Source organism: Lissotriton helveticus, chromosome 12 (genome assembly GCF_964261635.1).
Source record: "Lissotriton helveticus chromosome 12, aLisHel1.1, whole genome shotgun sequence".
Classification (NCBI taxonomy): domain Eukaryota; kingdom Metazoa; phylum Chordata; class Amphibia; order Caudata; family Salamandridae; genus Lissotriton; species Lissotriton helveticus.
Genome location: NC_136073.1, coordinates 818,871,164 through 818,890,359, shown reverse-complemented (window position 1 = coordinate 818,890,359; position 19,196 = coordinate 818,871,164). Strand labels below are relative to the sequence as shown.

The following is a 19,196-nucleotide window of genomic DNA, read 5'->3' as shown; positions in this document are numbered from 1 at the left end:
GACCCGTTTGATTCTGGTCAGCCTAACAGGGGCTGATTGCCTGAGCTGGATGCAACACGACCTGAACACAGCCCTTGGGACCTCGGGCCGGTGGAACTGAGTAGGGCGGGTCATGGCTGGAGCCTGTAGGGGACTCACCAACCCCACAAGCAAGTAAGACTAGATAGGGGGGGAACAAAAGCACTCTGCCAAGTTGGGGATGCGGGCGGGATGTCGTCCGTGGTGCAGGGGAGCAGGGAGGGGGTGGGGAGAGGGGGGTAGTGAGGTTAAAGTTAAAGTTCAAGTCACGTTTATTGGTCATCACCATTGCAATTCTACAAGGCATGGCTCCGTCACTAGCCGACAACGACAGGCACCGCATCCGCACGCTGGCTTCACCATATTGCCGCACACTGATACCATGGGTGGTAAACCCGAATGGCACAACACAGCCAAGCAATACCCGCAGGGGATACTCCTGTAGCGACACTGGTGCCCCCACTGAAGCTCCTTACGTGGAATGTCAGAGGGTTGGGGGATAAAATTAAGCGTGGTCTAGTGCTGCAAACTATTAAACGACATAAATCTGAACTAGTGCTGCTGCAGGAAACACATCTAGCGGGGACCACTTGCAAAGCACTAAACAGGCGTGGCTACACCATGGCAGTACACTCCGAGTTTACCTCTGGCTCCAGAGGCACCGGAATACTCCTCAAAAACAACTCATCCTTTTTGGTCACAAGTCACAAAAAAGATGACCAGGGGCGGTTTGCGCCACTCTCAGGCCAGTGGGAGGGAAGGGCCCTGAATGTGGTATCGGTATACATCCCCCCAGCACTACATTCTACAGCGTTACCAGCACTCAGCCAATTTCTTATCGATCTCCCGGAGGGGGATATGATACTAGGGGGAGACTTCAATGCTATAGCGGACCCCCTACTAGACACCTTTCCCGTGCGGGATCGACACAGAGGGGCTGCCACACTTCCTGGATTCCTGACGGCCATGGGCCTCACGGACGTATGGCGTCACCTGAACCCCACAGCGAAGCAATACACACATTACTCAGCACCCCACGATAGCCTCTCCCGTATTGACTACTTCTTCTTTCTGGGGGTGGGGCTGGGCTTAGTGGACGGGCTTGAAATCCTGCCGAGAGGCATTTCTGACCACTCCCCGATCTCCCTTCACCTATCTACTAAAGAACGTAAGCGAGCTAGGCTGTACCCAATCTATCCCACTTATCTGCGGATACCTGGCATCAGGAAGAAACTTAAGTTGACTACGACACACTATTTCCATGAGAACACGGGATCGGTCACCTCACCCTCAGTACTGTGGGAGGCATACAAAACGGTCATGCGAGGGGCATCCATATCGGCCATTACTGGGTATAAAAGGGAGTCCAGAGCTGGACTGGCTAATTTGGAATTGGCATTACACGCGGCGAACAGTGCGCACATGGCGGACCCCACCCCTGACACAGCACATGAGTTACAGCTCCGTCAGCAGCAACACCAGGCCCACCTCACTACAGTCACTAAAGGGCACCTTGCAAACACCGCGCACCGCATTTACGATGTGGGCGATAAGGCAGGGAAGATGCTGGCATGGCTGGATAAGCGGGGAGGCAGTAACAGGGGGATACAACGGCTATACGATGCAAGGGGACACCAACAGACTCACCCGGAACAGATAGTCCAGGCACTAGCTCACCACTTCCAGGGGATCTATACACCGACGCGAACGGTCACTGAACAGGAGGCCGTAGCATCACTCAGTCACATTTCCATCCCTGTGCTTACACCTGAAGCACGGCAGGAACTTGATGTTGATCTGACGGAGGGGGAGGTCCAGTTAGCGATACAGGCGTTGCAGTCCGGTAAGGCCCTGGGCCCCAACGGAATTCCTGTGGAATGGTATAAGGCGGTGGACTCGGTGCTGGCCAAGCCATTATTAGACATGTATAAAGACAGCGCAAAAAGGGCACTGCTTCCACTCGACCAACGTACGGCCACTATAGTAGCTATCCCCAAACCGGCCAAGCCACCGACGGAATGCGCCTCGTACAGACCCATTTCCCTACTTAACACAGAAGCAAAGGTCCTGGCGAAACTCCTGGCCAGTCGTCTGACCAAGCACCTGAGTGCCCTGATACACCCTGACCAATCGGGCTTCATGCCACACAGGAGTACAGCACTGAACCTGCGAAGGGTACATGGGGTACTGGCAAGGGCACACCTTCTCACGGAACAGGCTGCGATACTCTCCCTAGATGCTAAAATGGCATTTGATCTGGTGGAGTGGGAATACCTGTTTGCTGTCCTGACTCGGATGGGTTTCGGCCCTCAATATCTAGCATGGGTGCGACTACTTTACACCCTACCGATGGCGCAGGTGGTTGCAAATGGCCACATATCGTCGACCTTTCCACTGGGGAGGGGAACTAGACAAGGATGCCCACTATCGCCCCTACTATTTGCGATAGTACTAGAACCGCTGGCGATCCTGCTCAGAGCGACGCCGCTATTCCGGGGCATCACTTGGGATGACGGGTGGGAGGACAAGGTCTCCCTATACGCAGACGACATGCTGATCTACATGACCGGGCCGACTGAGGGGGTCCCCGCCCTGTTGGCCGTCTGCGATGAACATGGCAAGGCCTCGGGCTATACCTTGAACTGGTCCAAGTCTGTCCTCTATGTCCTCAAGGGCCCGGGTCCGGTGTTGCCGGCTGACTGTCCCCTCGAGATCACCACCTCCTCGTTTAAATATTTGGGTATTTTTGTGACGATCGATGCTAAACAGTTCTATACCGAAAACTTGCAGCCACCTCTGCAGTGATTGCGTACTGATGTTAAATACTGGGCTGCACTGCCACTGACCCTCCTGGGGCGTGCGGCACTCTATAAAATGATGGCTCTCCCTAGATTTCTTTATGTGCTCGAAAACTCCCCATATGTAGTTAACCCACAATACTTTCGACAGGTGGCGGCTTTGGTTTCCAGTCTGCTATGGAGTAATGGTCCAGCACGGATAGCACAGACTAAATTGGTGAGGAGCTGGTACGAGGGGGGGATTGCATTACCTAATCTCCAACTATATTACTGGGCATCGCAGCTTAAGGTTATTAATCATTGGATCCACGTCACACGGGAGGACCCCGCATATAAGGCAGATTGGTCACAGCTGGGGACTGAGGGCATGCTTTCGGTGCTGTACAATTACCCGCAAGTGAAAGCCCTACTTGGCCCAACATTCCACACGGCGACACTTTGGCACGCGGCACAATCACGCCTAGGATGGAAGGGTAAAATCACCAGGCTAACCCCGTTGTGGGACACTAAAACACTGGGAAACCTGCGGACCTGTAAGGGGTTTGCGAGGTGGGACGACATAGGGATCTCGGTGGTAGGGGATCTCTGGGACAAAGGCACGGTCATTCCTTTCCCACAGCTCCAACTGCAATACGGCCTGAGCCCCACTGAAACATACCGTTATATACAAATTAGACATGCTCTGTTACAAGCAATCCCACCAAACACCACACTCCCAGAATCATCGCCATTAGAGGACAGGCTACTCACCGAATTCATGGAGCAGAAAGCGACCTCACTCACCTACAAAAAACTGATTAATAACCTGCCAGACCCCACGCAGAGACTTAAGGAGAGATGGGTGGGGGAATTGGGTGACATGGATGAAATGGAGTGGAACGAGGCAATGGCCTCGCCACGGGAAGTAGGTATTTCGGCTAGATTCCGCCTAGTACAGCTTAAGATACTACATCGCACCTACTACACCCGCACACTACTGCACAGGATACGGAGGGCACCACACCCGTACTGCCTCAGGGGATGCGGGGAGGAGGGAACTCTCATCCACACGTTATGGGAATGTCCACAAATCAGGGAATACTGGAGGCAGATCATGCGTACAGTCTCACAGGCCATCAGTGTATCTGTCCTGCCGGAGCCTCGTAAGTGCCTGCTGAACATCTGGGGCCCAACAGATCTGAACAGATATGGACAACTGTGGGTCACACTGGCAGTAACAGTGGCCAAACGAGACATTGCACAGAGGTGGGGTGCCCCGGAGTTGCCGACGAAGGCAAGGTGGATGAGAAACATGGACCTCCTTATGGTGAAGGAAAGAGCAGTGTATGTTTTGAGAGCCTGTCCCCGCAAGTGGAATCAGGTATGGACGCCATGGAATAAATATAGGGGCGAACCGTGTGAGGCTTTGCCGGAGGGTGAGGACTCGGAATCAGAAGAAGACGAGGACTAGTGGTAGAGGAAGTGCCAGCGTAATGAGGAGGGGGGCCAGGAGGCGGCGGGTGCACACTACTAACGAAGGTGACGTGATAAATGGCTGAGCCTGTAAGATGCTATATGTCAATGGACGCACTCAATTGCACAACGATGACCATTGTTGGGTTTAATGTTTGTTTCTTCTTTTGTTTTTTGTTCTTCTTGGTTTTCTCTAAGACCTCATATAGTTAATGTCGGATAAATGTATTAAAATTGCATTAACGGGGTATTCGTTATGGACAGGGGTCAAAACTGGGCCATGATATGCATATGCTTGCTTTATTCACTGTTCTGATACTAGGCCGTCACTGAAAAAGATAGTTACTGATGTACACTGTGTTCAATCTTTGCCCTCTTGAGGGCACGTCCCAATGATATGTAACCACAACTAACGAATGAAAGTATGAATATCTCTTTTTGAACTCCTGACAATAAAGAATTAAAAAAAAAAAAAAAAAGTTAGTATTAATATTTCCCTTAAGGGTCCAAAGCAAAGAATAGATCAAAACACATTTTTTATTGTGTTAACCGTGATGGTTATTGGACATAAATCTGCTATGAAAGCAGATAAGAAATTGCTTTGTGACTTAGTGTCTTGGATCTGATATCTTACTCTTAATAGCAGAGTCAGAGGGTCGTTTATCTTTTTTGCGTTTTATCCTGCATCTATCAATTTCTTCAAAGTGTCAGAGCCAGACGTCTTTATCTGACCTTCAAAGTCTTGACTGAGAAAGTCTGACATATCTCGCAGTCAACTGGTTTGTGTTCTGGATTCAAACAGTAAAGACACTTATTCATTTGAGTCCTCCACGTAAATCTTCTTTTTTCCCAAATGATAAGCATGTTTTACATAAAGACTTTCAATGCTGCCTCTGCCATACTTTGAAAAATCCTTCTCTCTGTAAGAGCTGTCAGAGAGGGTTCCTTACTCCTAACGTGCAGTAAAAAATCTGACAAAAGCACCAGTGGGAGAACAGCTGTAGGTAGGGCATTCTGATTGGCTGGAGTTTATGTCATATAAGGATGAGGAGAGGATAGGTTGGAGAAAATGCCTACGAGTTAATGATGGAGTAATGTTTAAGTATGTACTGCTGTTGGAAAGTATACCGGGGGTTCCCAGTCGGACGCCGGGGAATTATTCAAGCATGTGAATCTATGAAAGATCAAATGCTGGAGAAACTGTACGCTATTTCAGAGATGATCTCAACTGCTTTTGAAACTGTGAAAGAGGCACTGGGTAGCTATAAACATGAACAAGAGCCCCATTTGAACTACCATCAAGACAATTTTTACAACACTTTGTTCTAAGCACCCTATATAGCAGTTATATCCCAGAAGGGTGACTTTGGACTTCCATACAAGAGCTAATAAAGGAAAACATTTCTATGCAAGTATATTTTCAGATGAGGACAGGACCACCTCATATAAAACAGCCCTCAAAGTTACAGTTTCAACAACTTGGATATCTATTGGAAATCTGATTGTGAAATTTGTAGAGAATGTAGGACATGTAGTGTAACATCCATCTTGAATAAAATGTAAGTTATTTTAGATTGGCCCTTTTAGTGCAGATAAAATTAAGCTTGCATATTTCAGTCTACAATGAAGGTGAAATTGTGATCCCTTGCTATTTCAGCAATATGGAGTCTAATGTCAAATTAATGGGCAATGAAAACCCCATACCATTCTTCTGTTCCTTAAAATACTTCTTGATAGAAACACAGTCCAATGACAATGCCCGGAACGCACTGAGTATTTGGAGTCATGAGAAAGCAGGCCAAACCTGATGCCACGGAATCCCAAGCTTAAGGTCGTCCCAGGCAATTATTGGGACATGCACCAAGACATCTTTTACACAGATCTTATTCAGCTCATTACTTGCCTTAACAATTATTATAATAAACAGAACTATAATGGTACAGTCACTACATCTAGTTAATGCAATAAACAGTGGTATTTTATAAACTGAATACAAAATGTTTGTTCTTCGTAAGTCACTTTTAGCAATCTTATATCTCAGGTGCTTGGGATTCCATGGAATATGGACAAAGCATTTGTTTACTCATTGCGTATTTGATATTGCACCCAGGCAAAAACCCAGACGAGTCTCCGCCACACTAATACTTCTTAGTAGAGGTACTGAGGACTCTATGCCATTTATCACCTCCTGAGCAGGGCACTGCATGGTGATCAAGGTAGTGGAGATCCAAGACAATCGAAGCACTAGATGGGGTAACTAGAGCCAAGGAAACCAGTGACAATTTTGATTGTATACTTAAGGCAATCTAGGACACTATCTCTGTCTTGGAAACACAATTGATGTAGTATCCTTATATGTGGATCCCTTCAGGGTAGAACCACATAACTGGTGACACTTCAGAGGCCTCCCTCACCTGAGCAAAGACCTACATAAAATAACAGAACTGTACAATAAGGCTGAAGTTCTAAAGAATAGACTGCGACTTTCAGAATATTGGGCTGAGGATGCAGAAGGCCACTCCAGGAAGAACAAGATCAATCTAGTCTGGCTCTGTGAGAATGCAGAAGGTCCCAGTATCAAACTCTTGTTAGATGACTAGCTAAGCAACTCCACAGCCCACAAGTGACTTTCATAGCTGAAAGGGCCTCTTCCCTGCTGCCAAGCCTCCCTCCAGGTCTCAAGCACCAGAGGAGCGGGCTAGGGCTAAAGGTGGCGTGGACCCAAGGCGACAGGTGGGAGCTTTGAAGTTTGTCAGGCTTGAAGCATCCTCGTCAAAGTCGGGAATATTCAGAGAACTTGACAGCAACAGTGTTATAGGGCCCGCGATTTCCCCTATGATGGCAGATTAAATTATGTGAGAGGAGTTTACTGAGGCAAATGCTTCTGTTCACCGATGTGGCGCGCTTTGGTCCCAGTTGGAATTATTGGTTTTTGGTGATCTTGGAAACATATATAAATGGATGGTGTACAGGGAGCATCTGGTGGTCTAAACCTTTTTCCATTTTCTTGCCCTCTCTTATTGCTTATATTTGGTTTGCATCTAGAGCAACACGAATCACCCTAAAGCACAAGCATAAAGTAGCCCACCTCCAGTGCTGGCACCAATTAGTCGTGTTAGGCCCAGAGGGACTGTGGAGCTTTGGTGCCTAATCTATTTGATCCTCCCGATCTTGTATGCAGCTCCTAAATAACATTTTGTTTTCTTTTGTTGTTGGACCAGTTAAGAGGTGAAACTGCCCTTGAATGGGTTTCTGTTCATGGGTGTTATTAAATTACTAGTGAGGAGGGCTACTGCACTCCTCTCCCCTTGTAGGAAGATATTCTCCTTCAGACCCATTGTACGATGGTTGGTAAAAAAAAGGGTGGGGGGCGCAGAGACAGGTGGCATAGCAGATCCAGGCAAGAGACATGAGATAGTGGCATTTCTAATATGCAGGGTAACTCATTTAATCTTCCCAAAAGCACTTAGAGGAGGTAAAACAGCACCAGATTGGCACAATGAGGGGGCGGTCAGCTAAACACCATTTCTATCCTATGCCCAAGGGGTAATCATATGGATGATGGCAAGGATACTGTAAACTTATAGTGGGACGATATTTTCTGGTTCAGAGGTGACTTGACAAAACATTGCTAAATCAGATGTGCGCAAGCACCAGCCATTCTCCGGGTAGGCTTCTTACTTGATGCCATTGGACGATTAGTAGGGGTACACACTAAGCTGGTACCATAGGGCGGTCACTTTAAATTGTGATGCGAATTGCTTGCTTGATAGGTCGTCCTCGTCCTTGACCTACAAAGCTAGGCAAAAAAGATGACAACAGTACTCAGGAATTGGTGAATGCACTGTGGTCTCCTGGATGTATGGCGAGAATGCCACCTCATGATCATGAGTACTCATTCTGTTCACCTTTCCACCAGCTACAGACAAGACTAGATAAGATTTTCTTCAATATGTGTATGGTTCACCCAGCGGCGAATAAAGAGTACCTGAGTAGGACAGTATCTGATAATAACCCTCTTTTCATATCTTTGCAGTGGGGCAGACCACGTGTATGCATCCCATCTTTTGGACTTACAAGCATCTATTCTGCAGAACATGGCTTTCTAGGGGAACAATTAGAATGTGATAATTGATTACTGTGAACATCCTGCAGGCTCTACGGATAATTTGAACATAAAGTGGGATGCATCAAAAGTGGAGGTCTGAGTTACATGCAGATGCCAGGTAACAGGTTTACTGGGGTATTAAGAGATATGACAAGGCCTAAGAACAATATACATACACGGAAGGGGAGTAGTGTGATTGAGAACTTAGGTGACACTGACCTGCCAAGCCTGGTTTGGTACCTTGAATTCCACTTCTATACATCTAGAGAGCACACATAGGGAGAGAGGGCTAAGAATATGCTATGGCTCTTAAGGGCAGACAATGACAGACCAGAAGCACCAAGTCTGAGAGGCAGAGATGGAACCCTGTTTGGCACACATGCTGAAATCAATGCAATTTTTGTTGTGTAAATATTCTAAGCTTTACTCTCAACCAATCATTGCTCGTCTAAACCAGCTAACAAGAGGAGGCACAAAGAAAGATGCTCCAGAACAGACAAAATGCCCTGAGATCCTCCTGGTCTCAAGGCATTCTGAACAGCTAGTTGCTTTGTGGTGCTCTGTTCATTCGAACAACCAGGTCAAGTCCTTTCATGAATTCCCAGAGCGACTCGGCATTCCTAAGGTGCAGGGGGAGGTCGTTCCAGGATTTGCCCGTCAGTCAAGAGAAGGAGCGCCCTCCGCCATTGGCTTGGCTGATCCAGGGGGTGTCTGCGAGGAAGAGGGAGCGGATTGCCGGCGTCTGGTTGGTTAGTGGAAGGTCATTCATTTGTTGATGTATGCTGGTTCTTTGTAGTGCAGGCCTTTGTATGCGTGGGTAAGCATCTTGAACTGGCATCTCTTCTGGATCGGTAGCCAGTGAAGCTTCTTGAGGGGCGGGGTGATGTGAGTCTGTCTGGGGAGGTTGAGGATGAGTTCTGCTGCTGAGTCTTGTATTGTATTGTCTGCAGTCTCTTAAGGAGGCGTGCAGTGATTCCTATGTAGAGAGTGTTGCCGTCGTCCAGCCTGCTGGTGACTAGGGCCTGAGTGATGGTCCTTCTGGTCTTAGTAGGGAGCCATCTGAAAATCTTACGGATCATGCGTATGCTGTGTAAGAAAGCGGGCAAGACTGTGTTCACCTGTTTCTGCATAGATAACTTGCTGTCCAACATAAGGCTGAGGTTGTGGGCGTGGTCTGTCGAAGCAGGGGAAGAACCGATTTCATCTGGCCACCAAGTGTTGTGGCGAGGTGTTATTCCCAAAGATGAGGACTTCCGTCTTTTCCGTGTTGAGCTTGAGACAGTTGTCCATCATCCAGTCGGTGACATTCCTATTACATCTGTGGAAGCTGGTTCTGGTAGTGGAGGCTGCAAAAGGATAAGCTGGGTGTTGTCGGCGTAGGAGATGATGTTGAGTCCATGCAATCTGACGGGGTTAGCCAGGTGGGTCATGTACAGAGTAGATGCATCAAAACGTTTCCTACACATATGGGCTTCAGAAGATACAATTGTTAAACTTTGGGATTTTATGAGAAACGCACATTTTCCAAAATGTAATTTTAGAAGCACAGTTGGACCTGCAAGGAGTGATAAACGTCCGTAACATTGTGATCACTGCCACTATTATAAAAGGACATCATATCGGGCTCATTGGAGCTCTACATCAAAGTGTGGGCTCACCACCAAAAGTAATTGGAGTTTTGGTTATCTGTGTTATAGCAAAGGCGTCAGAACAGACAACTGTTGCAGCCAAAAAAATGTGACAGCAATGCATTTTTTTTAGGCTGGCAACATACTGGTTACTTCATTCCAAACATAGCAACACTAGCAAAACAACTGAGAGCTGGCACGTGCCAAAACACGCGTAAGCATTCTAGGACACCTCATACTCCTTCTGACACAGACAACCTTTCTTCATCCCACTGTTTCAAGTAAAGTCGCCCTTTTCAGCACATTTATCAAACAATCATTTAAAATGCAATAGGTCTCGCATTACTGATAGCTTGAGATATTGGCGTTGCAAATAATAATGCAACACCAGTAGCTCATGCTTTCAGTAATGCGAGACATAGTGCATTGCAAATGCTTGTGTAGTGAGCCAGGAACCAGCATTGTATGTCTCAGTGCAGTACCGCAAGCGGCTCCTAGAGGTCCCTAGTGAGCAAAGCACCAGCACTGCATGTCTAGGTGCAGTACCGCAAGCTGCTCCTAGAGGTCCATAGTGAACAAGGCACCAGCACTGCATATCTAGGTGCAGTACCGCAAACTGCTCCTAGAGGTCCCTAGTGAGCAAGGCACCGGCACTGCTTGTCTAGGTGCAGTACCGCAAGCTGCTCCTAGAGGTCCCTAGTGAGCATTATAAACTTTTGGTCATATATAGTATTGCCCCCTGCAGAAGATATGGTAAATCCACCCTACCCATAATGCATTGCATGCAAGACAGTACCACAAATACATTCAAATAGCTATGTCCATATATACAATTAGTAGCTTTGAAATGTGAAAAAGAATTATTATATTAATTGCGGATTAGGTTGTACTCTATGTGGAGCTGAGAAAGGGAAATTTATAGAAGGTCTAACATAAATGTGGGATGTGCTAGTGAGTAAAGTAGCCACTGCCAACCTAGTTTAGGACCAACCTAGTTTAGGACCAAGTAAGTGTCCTGTCTGAAGGCCTTTAAGAAAATAGTGCCTTGAGGCTGTAATTAAAACCTATCCTGTCTGAAGGCCTTTACGAAAATAGTGCCTTGAGGCTGTAATTAAAACCTAGGGCGTAACAACACGTGTAACAGGGAGTGTCTCATGGGAGGTTACAAGAAGAGACAAGGCGGTAGTAAGGAGGGACTACTAAGCCTAATGACCAATTAAAAGCCACCATTTTCATAGGACAGGGATCAATTAAAAAGATTGGCGGAGAGTTGGCAAAGCTTTAGGCCCATATTCTGAAAACAGCATGTCTCGAAGAGACCTAAAAATGGGCATTAACCGATGCTGCCGTCGGCCAACGGTCGTCGCGAGCACTACCTCGGTAGTCCTGCGCACGTCCGTTGGCCGACGCAGCCCCACCCGTTTCTTCGAACGTTCAGCACTGGCGCAGAACGTTCAAAGCAGCCAACGGGTTAAAGCTACAGGTGCAAAACTCTGAAATAAAATACAGGCCAGTGGTAAATACCCCTGTACATTACTTGCCACATTATCCACGAACATCTACCACTAATTAACACAGCTCAGTGGAACACAGTGAATAACACGTGTACTTAGTGACCAGAAGTGCATGCCCGAAAGTGTTGTTACTTCAGACATTGTTAGCGTCACTCAGTAAGATGAATCTTTGCAGGCAGAAATGTCATCAGCTCTGAGCAACTTGTGAGTCATTCCGAGAAAAAGATTGTCATTGAACCACCAGGCCCAAACCACTGTGTAGTCAAAGTAGAAAGTAAGCTGCGATCTGTGCACGAGCCGGGTGGATTTCATATCAAGGAACAACTGACTTGTGATCTGTGTGGCACAATTGGCTCACATGGAACACCAAGCTCACCAAAGCTTAGTCTGAGCAAAGGCCAGAGTGAGAGAAAAACAAGCCTTAAAAAATTATTAAAATGTTACGACACCTGCAGTCCTAGTGACTTGAATAACCTGTATTGCTCTTTTCACATAAATAGGTCTCAAATTGAGTGATCCAAGGCAAATATTTTATTTTACCGAGTGGCCTTTTTCTTCATTATCACGTATAAAAGCACCTTCAAATAAGTGAGTTCAGCATATCTGGTGTACAAAAAGACATATCATATTGTTTGATTTTATAGATTAAATGTGTTTCCACGTATAATAAGAGTTTAGCCAACATATACTGGACACATGACCCCCTGACTTGCTTCTTAGCTCACTAAAACATGGTCATAAGGCAGAGGCAGGAATGTTTCTTAGTTTATTTTTAAAAACACTCACTATTAATAAATATATTACTGAAGCATGATATGGTAGTTCACTGCTATTTACAGACAGCACATGTTCCATTGAAATTGCCACAAATGTTCCCTCTGACATAGTTTTACTGATAAAACTATACAGTGTAAACGAACGATAAAGTGTGGAAATCTGGTGTCAGCAATGTTTATCATTTGTACATTCCAAAATAAAGTGCTCTGGTTTGTTTTGAGCCTATTAAAAACGTTCTTTCTATCACACTTCAGAGGTACAAAAAGTGCTTTCCTAACTACTAATATATTTTGAAATATTTGTACAGATCATTTACACACTATTTAAATGTTGTGCATTAGAAAATATCCGGACATCCTAAGACCTGTCATTTACAACTTGTTGTACCCTATCAAGTTTGTCAGGCAGTTTACTTTACAAAATTCTCTAACTTTACAGTTGGAGAAAGAAAAGTAAACACCAATCTCCAAGCTAAAATAAGCAACAATTTGTGAGACAACATAAGCTGACACTTGATCTCTGTCTTTGAAGGCACAGCAAATGTGATCAGACATAAAACAGTTTTAAAGGCACTTCTAAATTAACAGAACACGTTTTCTTAGCCAGCTCGAGCTCTCTTGCCAGAACGGTAGAGGCCTGAAAAATAGTTTGCACTTATAAAATCTGACTAGCCCTAGCAAGTGGGCAAGTACATTTTTCGAGGTCTGAAGAAGTACAGTTCCTTGATCTGGATGCTGTTGTGGAAGAATCTGTCAGCAATTCCCACCTCTCCAAGCCACTAACCATGCAAAGCACAAACACTTGTCACAACTGGAGAGGAATGAAGCATGCCATGCAGCGAAGTCAACAGTGACTTCAGCACGATCCTGAAAGACTACTACCTAATGGTAGTAATTAACAGTTTCACCCAGTATTTAGTAGTGAAAATCATAAAACACACATCCTTTGACAGCATAACTCCAAACTGCGAAATATATGGGCTACTAACGGACTGCTTGGCAGAGTAAAGCTAGAAAGTGTGGCTTCCTTCCAAGGCACAATATTCTAGTAGTATCTAAACGATGTGAAAATTTGCCATCACAAGATTACTCCCTAGTGGCCATCGCCATGGTGAAACAGATTCAGGAACAACCATGAAGAAATATGTGAATTGGGTTTGAGCAGCATGACAGCTTAGAGCACACCACTATGTGTCCCTCTGTGTATGTCAAGTACGTTTGAGTGCACAGGCACATATCCTTCACACCACAGAACGGTGGGCTCCATCAAAGCCCTCTCTTGAAACCAATGAGCAGAGAAGTAAACATGGAAATGAACTTATGACCTTGTGTCGACACCCAGCAGCCATTCAAATAGAAAATTGTGTAATTGATCAAGATGGACACCCAGGAAAGACTTCACAAATGCCTCATAAATCTGCCTCAAGGACTGTTACAAACAGGAAATAGAGATTAAAAGAGATTTGGGCGTTCTTGAGCTTCAGCCCATACCAGTTTCCGAGTGAGTCCGTTGGTTATGGGCAGGGCCACTGGAATTATGTGGTTTGACAGCAACTGCATTTTGCGCATAATTATGCAGTTGCAGCATTTGCCAGTTTACCCATCATCTGCTTCATAATCTGCAGATTTTAACAAAAAATGTTTCTAACTCTAACGGATCAAAAGTTACTAAAAATGCAACACCTGTAGACAAGCAGTAGAAGACCCTCTGCAAAGGTTGACTAGTCCCCTTTTGTTGCTTATTGTTGGATTTGGGTTTTAAATTTGTAATAATGAGGTGAAACCTTTCCCCAGAAAGCATTATCCTGTGTAAAAATGACAGAATAATGCTTGACGCATTATGTAGTCAACCCTGCCACATAATTTGGTCCTCCTCTACCGTATAATTCCCGTGGCCCTGGTTATGGTGCAGGCACCAGCAAATATTTAGGGATCATGAGTACAACACAGGCTCTAGATGTCCCCTTAGACCTGTGTGAGATATGTTATCAGTTGGTACTCTTTTATTGAGTAGGGCAACTCTTGTAAGATATGTGTTGATAGGCGATGATGATGATGATAAGCTTTCTATCCTATAGGGAAACCCAAGCAGTCGGGGGTGCAAACTCTTGCACTGGGTGCAGGGCTATTAGGGGATGATGATCCCCCGGGGACAACAATGGGGAGGGGGCAATGCCTCCAACATTCAGTAGGGCTTTTGCATGTGCATCTCTTATACGTTGGGCTGCATGCTTGTGAATGTAACAACTACTGGGGAGCTGCACGAGAAGGCATGCTTGTGTGCTTTTCTCTCCTCTCTATCCATTTACTATTCCAATACATATTAAGAAGTGGGTGATTATAGTCTCAATTTACTTCACTTTCACTGCTGAACACAAACGCTGGTTGCATGGCCTACACGGAGCCACAACCCCATCCTCATATTAGTCACATTGAGGCAACTCCTTAACGGCAAGGGGATTTTTGTGTATTTGCAAGATGGTGAAACCCTCTCTGCTAACACTTGCACCTTCGTTTCCGGTCTGCACAGGAAGCGGCCTGAGGGGGCGGGTATAAGTCGCCCATCTTACCCGCTGGTTCTGGGGCCCTGCCGCATGTGTTTCAATCATAGAATTCTGGTCACGTGCGCTGCCCAGCTCCTCGCGCAGCTAGGCTTCTCCTGCCGTAACGGACACTGGAACGCTCCTTTCGAAGGGAACGCCGCAGGACCCCCGCGGCCTCATCGCCACATTTCGCCCCCTATCTGCCATCAATGGTGTCTCCCAACTGTATTATCCGCCAAGCATCACCGCGCCCACGTCGTTGGTCAGAGGCTAGGTCTATCAATTCGCTCCGTTCTGGCTTTTCTGCATTCTGCTTCCTTATTGGTTAGTAAATTTATCAATCAAATTCCAAGCTGCGCGTTGGCTCCTCGTTAAGCCCGCCTTTCATAGACGCGGAAAAGGGACAACCTTTTCCTCTTCGGCTCCAGAGAGAAGCTTGTCGTGCACAACGTGTCTCTACTTTAGACATAAGCCCGGGACACCGTTTCAGAAGCATGCTATTTCACCTGCACGTTTCAGCTCCAGCTGGGAGGTCGCCAGCATGCTGTAGAGGGGCTTCCATTGGTGCAGCAGGTGCAGTGGCACCAGGGCATACATGCCAACATTTTAGGACAGGGACGTGGGAGAGCAGAAAATGCGATTTCAAGCGGGAAACAGCTAGAATAAAGCCATATTTGGCTTGAAAAATCGGTAGTCTCCCGCCTGAAACAGGTCTATTGGCATGTATGCAGGGGACCAGAAGCATGAAGAGCCATCTGTTAGCTGAATATTTCGCTATTTCACAGTACAAACAGCGGCCAGGTGACCCATTACCTTCCTTGCTCTCGGGCACGACACACTGGCTGCGCCACTTATGCTGGATGTTTTGACGTGCAGGGCTTGTCAGGCAGCAGTCTTCGGGCCCCTAATTTGCGTCATTGAACTGCTGTGAATACTATTTGGGAAACGCTACAATACATATTCTATGACTTTCATTACGGACAGCCCGAAATGTTTGCTATATGCGCTAACTGCTGTTACGCACATATCCCAATTATGAGTTTTGTGACAAATATCAGCAGGTCAAACCTGTCAATATATTGTAGTGGGAAATGGTATTTACCAGAATATGCAGGTTTTTTGGGGGGTAAAAAATCTGCAAGTTATTCCGCAAAAAACACGTGTAATTGGATTGCATTTAGAGCACCAGGTAAATTCTTACTCCAGTCAGATTTTATCCGGTGCGAAGAAAGCCACATCGATTTTTAGGTCTTGCCTAACAGACAGTGCAAGCTGAGTGGTTCCGAAAAAACCTATTGTCTGCTTACTTTGGGCTTGGGACCGGTCCATTTTTTGTTTTTATGTTATTGTAGCATTTGTATAGCACTTACTACCACCATGTGGGCAACTGAAGTGCTTACCTACACGGATAGCAAGCTACACTACGTAGGGTGTGTGGATGGGAGGCAGGCGCGCAACACCCATTGAACTCACCGGGCTTCAGCCCCCCCCCCGTCGTGTGTGGCAGCCCGGGATGAGACAGATCCCGGGCACACACAGAGCCGCACCCGAACGTTTCACAGGTCATTAAAAGACCATTTGAGTGGTAATTTGGTCTTGCAGTTGTTTCACCCCTTCTAAGAGCCCCTGCAGCTCCACTCTGCCTACTGATTAAAAGTTCAGCCCCCCCCGAAATTTTTCATAGCCCCCACCGAAATTTGACTCTAGTTGCGCCTCTGATGGGAGGGCGTTTTAAGCCTATCTGGGAAGTGTTTTCATGCCATGCATGATTACTGAGAGCCATTATTGTGTTCTAGGATACAGCATCTGGTGGGGTGATGGGTGAGGTCAGAGTCAGATGTTCAAACTATAACCGGGATTAGCCAGTTTAGCCAAAGGCAGTAGGATGCTGTGTGCCTTAAACCAAAAAGGGGAGGTAATTGGAGAGAGGGCACATGTGCCAAGCAGAGATGCTGTTGAAGGAGTAAAAGAAAAACAAAAGGGCAAGGATGATAATTGGTGACATAAGCAACACTTATTTATTAAACAAGTTTCATATAGCGCTGACTAGACCCAGGGGTATCAGTGCTTTACAGGAGCTTGAGGCAGAACGGAAATATAACTTTTGTAGAATGCAATAGCAATCGGAACCATTAGAACCAACAAAAAGATTATTCCAGGGGCTATTAACATAGAGATAATGCATACACTTGTTCAATCAGTGAATAATTAGGTTAAGGTGGGAGGGTAGAGAAAAGGAAGGGGAAGAAGTTTAGAAGGCGGGAGAATGTGGATGGGGATAGTAGGGATAAGGTCCAGGAAGGAAGGGAGGGGAATAAGGGGGAAGGAGAGCGAGTCGCATGAGGGAGAGAAGTGGGGAGGGGGAATGGGGAGAAGTAAGACATGAGGTCAGAAGAGGGGAACCTGACAGGGGTTAGTTGAGAGAGTGTCAGTGGACAAAACAAAGATTAAGGACACCAATATTTGTGGAGGAGATGCAGTTTAGGTCCTTTTTGAAGCTTAGGTTGTAGGGGTTACAACGCAGGTCTTTCGGGAGGCTATTCCAGATGCTAGGAGCGTTACCGGAGAAGGAGCGAAATTGAGTGCGTTTCTTATGTAACAGGGGTGGGACTAGAACGAGGGCATTGGAACTCCTCGTTGGTCGGGAACAGCCTGCTTTGTGGAGTTTATCAGAGAGGTACGCGGGGTGTTTTGATGCAGGGCTTTATGTGTAATGCATGCAATCTTGTAAGAGGATCTGCCTTCGACAGGCAGCCAATTGAGGGCTTTGAGGGTAGGGGAGATGTGGTCAAAGCGTTTGCAGTCAGAGATAAGCCTGGCAGCTAGGTTAAGCACAGTTTTGAGTAGTGCTAAGTGGGCTTTAGGTGTTCCAGCGAGGATAGCGTTACCATAGTCGATTCTCGACATGACCAGTGCTTGGACCACTTATTAGAAGTCATCAGCAGGAATGAAGGGTTTAATTTTCTTGAGATAGCGGAGAGTGAAGAGAGCTCCTTTGGCCAAATCTTTTATGTGGGAAGTAAGAGTAAGGCTATTGTCAATAGTGATGCCTGAAGATTTAACTGAGTTGGATGTGGTGAGCAGGCAGTTGAGAGCACTGCCCACTGCTGAACAATTACAGCTTCTGAAGGATGCAGAAGAGTAATCGATGCTGGCAACATTGACGGAAACAGCACAAACTTTAAAAGGACCATGTGCTACATGCTCCTTCTAGGCTGAAGAATACCACAATTTTGAGAAGGGGTTCTCTCTCCAGGCTCTCAAAGTTAGCCAAACCCTAGTCAAGTCGTAGCTCAGACCCCAGTTACACTGACACCGTGCTCATGCAAGAGTAAAAAAACAAAGCACTTGTTAGGTTGCTGCCCCGACAGAGCGACAGCGAAATGGCTTGCCTTGTGTTATCCTGGTGTCCTAACACCTCAGTGTGCTCCCAATGTTCCTTGGATGTCAGAGACCCTTGTTCTTTCTGGTTGAATTTGGGTATAAGGAAACCTGAATATCGACGGGTATCGGTACAATATCAATATCACGCAGCTCCCTCCTTTGATTTAGTGGTGGCTGTCCTCGGGGCCGAGAACTGCCTGGGAGAGGGCAGCGCAGCCCCCTCCCATTTTAAAAATAGAATTTGGCCCAGGGGAGGTGGTGGTCCCTGGGGATCCGTGAGGCCTCCATTACAAAGAAAATAGCCCCGGGGAGGTGGTGGTCTACTAGGCCCCCCCAATTTATTTACCATTAGCCCCATGGGAAAAGGCAGGCGGGGGGGGGGTTTATGCACCCCGTTAAACAGCATAAGCCCCAGGGAGGTGGTGGTCCGCATGCATACAAATGCCCAAGAAGGGGAGCCCTGTGCGCCCCTCCTTTAATTTTGTGTTAGTCTTTATACCCCCAGCAACTGGCCCACCCAGGGGCTAATTAGTAGAGAAGTGCAGGAGCCCTTGCTTCTTTTTTTTGGGGGGGGGGGGGGGGGTTAGCAGAAGCCGCAGATCCAGTAAGAGTCCTGCCAGAAAAAAAATGCTTTTTTCACACCAGGCAGGCATAGATAAATAAATATATATATATATTTATACATGTGTACACACATATAAACATATATAAACACTTAATACTTACATTTAATAGTTACCTTTTTTTTTTACTATGACTATGTTTTTACCATTCATGCTTTAACAACAAAACTCTTTTTAAAGGCATCCATGGTAAAGGCATACTCACAGTAAAAACTTTTGTTGTAAAGGCAGGCTTTGTAAAGACGTTGTTGTTGTAAAGGCTGTTTCCCAATTAAGGAGAGTTGCAATATCTCTGGCTAACCTTGCTGATTCCTGGGAACTTGGTCCCATCCTGTTGAATCTTCACATTGCC

At 46.3% G+C, this 19,196-nt stretch overlaps 1 protein-coding gene across 1 annotated transcript in view; it reads right to left on the bottom strand.

Annotated features, from left to right (window-relative positions):
• The window catches only part of ZNF687 (zinc finger protein 687), a 259,083-nt gene extending 243,950 nt beyond the window's left edge, over positions 1–15,133 (bottom strand). The window contains exon 1 of the mRNA XM_078670295.1: positions 14,865–15,133. The gene's annotated coding sequence lies outside the window, so the exon portion shown is untranslated. The remainder of the gene's footprint in view (positions 1–14,864) is intronic.
• Positions 15,134–19,196: the final 4,063 nt, after the last annotated feature.